Source organism: Saccostrea cucullata, unplaced genomic scaffold (assembly GCF_032062105.1).
Source record: "Saccostrea cucullata isolate Sc308-1 unplaced genomic scaffold, CSIRO_AGI_Scuc_v1 ctg582, whole genome shotgun sequence".
Lineage (NCBI taxonomy): Eukaryota > Metazoa > Mollusca > Bivalvia > Ostreida > Ostreidae > Saccostrea > Saccostrea cuccullata.
In genome coordinates, this window is record NW_026920002.1 from 143,068 (window position 1) to 149,397 (window position 6,330).

General features: G+C 33.4%; 1 long non-coding RNA gene across 1 annotated transcript; it reads right to left on the minus strand.

Annotated features, from left to right (window-relative positions):
• Positions 1–2,234: 2,234 nt before the first annotated feature.
• LOC134241446 (uncharacterized) lies at positions 2,235–5,634 on the minus strand. Its single transcript, XR_009986667.1, has 2 exons — positions 5,544–5,634; positions 2,235–2,639 (listed from the first exon to the last, which is right to left on the minus strand). It is a non-coding gene; the product is annotated as an uncharacterized LOC134241446 (long non-coding RNA).
• Positions 5,635–6,330: the final 696 nt, after the last annotated feature.

Sequence of the window (6,330 nt, forward strand, 5' to 3'; positions counted from 1 at the left end):
GAGTATGTGACAATTCCTAAGAAGCTGAGAGTGCTAATTTAAAGATTCTCCGAAAAATAAGGCCATGAAAAGTTTAATTTGTCACGAATAAATTAGCAAATACTTGACTTTCTTAAATCATTTTTTGAGAATTAATAGAACAAAACATTTGTTTAAAGATAAATTTACTATTTTGACAACAGGCCTAATAAAGCACAGTGTATCGCAACTTCATTATGTAGTGTATAGAAAAATTTCACGTTCTAGTAATTGAGTCTTGACGTTGCATTACATGATTACGTCAAAAGACTTCTGCCCCATGATCATGAAGCAGACTTTTGACTTAAGTCAAATTTTTTCATTGCCTGTAAAATGCTTTATTAATTATTGAATGATTATCTAAATTTGCTGATAGCAACATTTTGGGAAGCAATATTGACATATACTTTAATTTTTGTCAAAATTTTAGAGCATCATGAATATTATGACTTAAACTTAAGATATTTCATGATCGCGGGGCCTGACCTTTGCAGAATATTGACAATGATACTTAGAACAGCAATGCCATTTGAGGACAGACCTAAGTAAGATTAATTTGAAGACAGTCGACGTCATCATGACCTTGTGGGTTGGGGCTCATGACGATGGGGTCGGGGATTCCATTTCACTGCTATATAATTAGATCAAGATAACTATCGCCAAAAGTGTAAACGAAAAAAAGAAATGTAATAAAAATCCGGAAAACGCGGCTCATTTACACAAAAAGGCTCCGCGATCAATCAACATAGCTCAAAATATATCCCCAAATTCGAGAAAATTTTAATCACTTGGCATTAAATGTGTTAAAGATGTGGCCGCCACAAATGAACTGTTCGTCTCATATTTCCGAATACAATTTAAAGTCTTTAATCAAATTATAGTGTGTGCCTCGATTTCGGTGGGTATTACCCTTGCCCTAACTATGCATTATTTCGATGCCTTTGTGAGTCAAGCGGATTAATTTTCAGCATCAGTCGTATATCAGAATACTTTAGACTGATTAGGTCGGATTGTAATGCGCCCGGTGCATTCCCCGGCCATCTTTATCTCTCCTTCAACAAATCGGAAGTCGGCATTAAGTGGATCCAGATTTTTTCCATTGTGTTGGGAGATCTTGTCTGGGTACTTACTGTCCCGACATATTTTCCAGATCAAGTGTGGGCTGAGTAAGACTTGGCAAAAATCTACTGAACTCGTGTACCCCCACCCATCCTGCTTCATTTACCTCTTCATAGATTCCGTCAGAATAAATCAACAACTCAATAAACTAAGTTAAATATATTTACATGAATATTTGGAAGAATGATTCGTTGAAAAAGATATTTTTAAAATGAATAGAATCTTTCTAAACTTTTCTAATAAATACGACGATGCATTAATTTTCCGAATCTATAAAAAGGAAAAAATGATTTACCACGATTGAATGATTATAACAGTTATCATCCTCAAAACATATATTAAGATACTTATCTTAATTTGTCTTAAAACCTGTCAATTTTAAACTATTTAAGAATTTATCTATTTTAAGCAAGTTTTTAAAATAGTCGATTACTCAGAAAAACTGCTAATTGCAATTATATTCACGAAAGGAAGAGATCGCTTTGATGAAATTAAATCAAAACCCTCTTTGTATCTTTACGCAGATGGTCTACATCGTGCATATTTCTAAAATATTGACTTGTCAATTAAAAGGGGATTTCCTTTAGAATATAATTGGATTCAATTTTCCTCCATTTCCAAATTAACTAAATCCTGCAATTATATGCCATGCAACTTGTCAGGCGGCTATATGCAAAATAGCTAATCTACATAATCTGTACTTGAAAAGAAAAAAACTTTGTCTCTTATAAAAAAAAAATAGCCAAAACATTATATATCTAATTATAATGCATTCAAATATCTTCTGAGTATTGCTCAATTCTTCCATCAGTGTCCCATATATAGATATTACTATGATTTATGTTTTTCTATAACCATCTCGCCACAAAGGCACATCGAGTACACAGCATTATGGCAGGTTCTAACTATTTCCCTATTTTCCTACAATGCTATTATTTATGGAGGTAGAAAATAAAGTTAATAACAGCAGCGAATGATTTAGGGGTAATCCATGTTCTTCAATCAGCTGTTAACCCGTAAATCAATGGATTGCTTCAAAGGAAGACGAGAACGCGCATGGCAACGCTAGCGTTGTCACCGAACAACAAAGCAAGACAAACCTTTTAAATCCATTTATTTAGCTGAGCATGACATTTTTTCTTTTGATCTTAGTAAAAGTGTGATTTACTAGTTTTGATAAAACAGAAACTTTCTTTCCTTATCACAAGCAGTTTCTATATTAGAGAAGTGTGGAGAGCTATATCACCCGAGAGGCGGTCGATTCGAACACTAAGTCAATACGCATGCCCCAATTAGAACATCCCGTGGACGAGATGATTGTCCTCAGCGAGCCCGTTAATTGCCGTATCGTAATACTTATCATACTTAGGCTGAGTAGGTAGATTCAAAGTCCAGACTGTCACGCAATACTTCTGGCTCTGTTATCTCAGCAGGACAAGGGTAGAAATGTTATGGAGTGCAAAAGTCCTGAAATATGAGGATTCCATTGACCATCTACTCACCTGAAATATAAAAGATCAAATGGAGGCCAAACAGGGACTAGGGACGTTTCAGGACATCAAGGGTCATCTTGGGTCAGCATTAGTTTACACCTAGATTTCGGACAATCAGTATCAAAAAAAGATATAACCGATAAAATCAAAGGTGTCTAGTTTGATGGTAGGATCTATATACGTAAGGCGTTGGTTTGATTTTGAAGTTATATGAAGTCAGTGAACATTTGTGAAATTGATCTTTCTGTTTACAATTGAAATTGCCTTTACAAACATAAATTTTCTTTTCAACAAATGCAACTGATTACAACAAAATTTCCAGCTTTGTTTATTGGTTAATGCTCTTTACTAAGGTTGAATATAATTCAAGTAATATTTACACAGTTACTGTGGATTTTAATTTTTTTTTTTTTGGTACATAGTCTTATTTTTCTAGTCAAATCGAGCTCTATTACCAACATTCTACATATTGAATATTGTATTCTTTAAATTTTAATGTCCAGAAATAAATGTTTAAAGAATGGACATGACAACAACGTTTAATTAACGTTCAATTATTTTCAAAAGCAAAAGCAATACATTTGAATAATAATATACAGTAAAACAAGTCTGATCCGGACAGCAATGGTTCCAAATAAAATAAGCCGAAATAGACAACATTCTGGATAAGAAATCATTTCAAACAAAGGAATTATTTTAAACAAAACTTTAAGTTTACATCATAAAAGAAAGATTTTTGATTAAAGAAAACCCGGATTAGACAGGTTTCACTGTATTATTACATATATTGATAATAAATACGATGCAATACATGTATCTTAGCATAAATAATTTACCAAGTTACAATTAATTTTACAGTTTCATATCTTAAAAAAATTCCAAGAGGCTACATTTTTAAAACTTTTTTAATGACTTATTCAAAGTGATCCCAAAAGTCGTTGTTATAGTTAATCCTTCTAAAAATCTCCATATAATACCCCAACTCACTCGTCAATTTTTCACGATGCTAAAATTTTATCGCAATGATTCATCGATCCTCTGAATATTTGAACACTAATGACCTATTAAAGATAATTGTTTTAAATATTAGTATAAGTACAAGGACTTATGAGTAAATTAAAAAAATATAGATATAATTGATTAATAAAAAGAATTTTCTACTTGTGAATATAGCAATATACAAGAAGGAAATTTTCCTCTTCATATTTTCTAACCATTTCAACGTATAAAACGGAACAAGCGACGAAATACCTTCTTTTAATTATAATAGTGCATTTATATGTAGATTTTATGACTAGTAATTGTAATCGTCCATGAAATAATTTAATTTATGACAAGGAAGGGCAGGAAAATTAAAAGAAAATTTTATAAAAATTAATCACATGCCAGGAACTAGTGCTAATTGTAACGGGAACCGTTACAGATGTTCCCCAAACGCTCCCCAACTCCCTTTGGGTGCCATATTCCCTGTAAGCTTCATTAAATAAGACAAACTCTGTGCATTTTTGACTTTAACAACGTTTTTCCAGAAGGATACCAATTATATTCAATTTTTAGCATTGCACCCAAGCGCATGTGAATGCATGTGCGTTATGACCATATCATCTTGTCTTTCAAGAGTATTTTTAAATATACTCGTTTCAAATGCACGCACGTGCGTGCATGTGCATGATGATCATACCTTCTTGTAGGAGTCCCTTACATCTATCTATGTTCTAAATCCCATCCTGTTTGGTTGAAAAACAAGGGAGTTATACCCATTTCAAGTTTCAGCCAATCAGATTGCAGCACACGTGCATGCGCGTAATTTCATGATTTTTTTATATCATTTTGTAGGATATCCTAATGCATGACTATATTTCAAAGAATTTTGTCAAAAAACAAAGGAGAAATAGAAATTTAAAGTTTCAGCCAATCAAATTGCAGCACACGTGCATGCGCGTGATTTCATGATTTTTTTTTCTATATCATTTTGCAGGATATTCCAATGCATGACTACATTTTAAATTTCAAAGAATTTCGTCAAAAAACAAAGGAGATATAGCCATTTAAAGTTTCAGCCAATCAGCTTGCAGCACACGCACATGCGCATGCTTTCATGAAAATTCTTATATATCATGCGGTTGATCATTATAATGTAGGACTATGTTCAAAATTTCAAAGGATTATGACAAGAAACAAGAAAGTTATTGATACTTTAGTTTCAGCCAATCAGAGCAAAGCTCACGTGCATGCGCGTGAAATCTTGCTATTTTGACCATGCTATCTTGTCTATACTGCTAATGTATCCTTACATTATGAGTTTCAAAAAATTTCATCAAAAAATAGAAAAGTTACGGGAATATCCATTATATAGGTAATTTCACCTAATGCACGTGCGCGCTCTTGCAAGCACGTGCGCGCAAAATGACCTTTGTTTGGCAACTTTAACATGCCTACTAACCCTAAAAAGGTTTCACCTAAGTCGGATGTGTAGTTTACAAGATCACTCGTGGACAAAATTTTCCCAGGAAGAAGAAAAATAATAATAATAATAATAATAATAATAATAATAATAAGAAACAGAGTAAAAACAATATGTTCCCCAACTTCGTTTGGGGAACATAATTACACTAGTTATCTAATTTGTGTGCATTCTTGCGAATAATCTGCATCAACCTTCTCCAAAATAACCCTGGTAAAATTTAGACAAAAAAATGACAAAATCTACTAATTGTTGTTTTTCAGACAAGACTTTTAATTTTACAAACTTTTTCTCCATTTTGAAGATGCGGACGATTAAAATCATTCATTGATTATCAATCATAAAAGATATTGTCGGAAATTTTATGAAAAGGATGAAGAATTTACATCCTAAATAAACATATCCCGAACTGTACAGCTTTGATATCAAAAAGTGTTATTAAAACTTACCAAAATATTTACATCTTTTTTGCATCTTCGTATGTACACAGAGGAACACAATCTTCAACTTAAAACGGAGAGTCTGGAAGGCTGAAGCTATATCGTTGTAGGGAATGAATATTGAATGTTCTGAAACTGTTAAATATTTTTCGTTTCATCTATGGTGGCGATTAATTCTTTAATGAATAACTTTCGAAAGTTCTGAAAACAGGGAAGGGAGTTATAAGGAAGTTAAGGCTCTGCCTACTTTTTTTTAGTGCATTAGGGGACGACCATTTGATCCTGAAGGGGGGGGGGGGCTGGCAAATTTTTTTGAGACGGATTATTTATTTTCATGCCTGTCGAGGACAGATTATTTATTTTCAAGATTATCAAGGACAGATTATTTATTTTCTTCTTTGCCTTACGGTACCTTGATCAATTGATTCTAAAATACTAATCATTTATATAACCATTGGCGAATATATACAGAATTTGGGGACGGGGCGTGTTTAACTTCGTTTAGGCAAGAGGTCTGGGGCTGCCGTAAGGCCCCCAGTAGGTCCTTGGCGAAGCCCTTGTGGAGGCCAAGGGAGTAACCCCCCCCTTGAAGCTCTTGGGTTTTCGTGTATTTTAAGAGTAAAACCGGTCACTTATATAGTGGTATTGGTTATTATGAACCAAAGTATGACATAATTAATACTGGTCAAATCATACTTTGAATGAAGGGGGTTCTGGGGACGAAGCCCCCTGAAGCTCTTGGGTTTTTCTGTATATAAAAGAGTACAACAAGACACAATTGTGTAGGAGTTGGTTA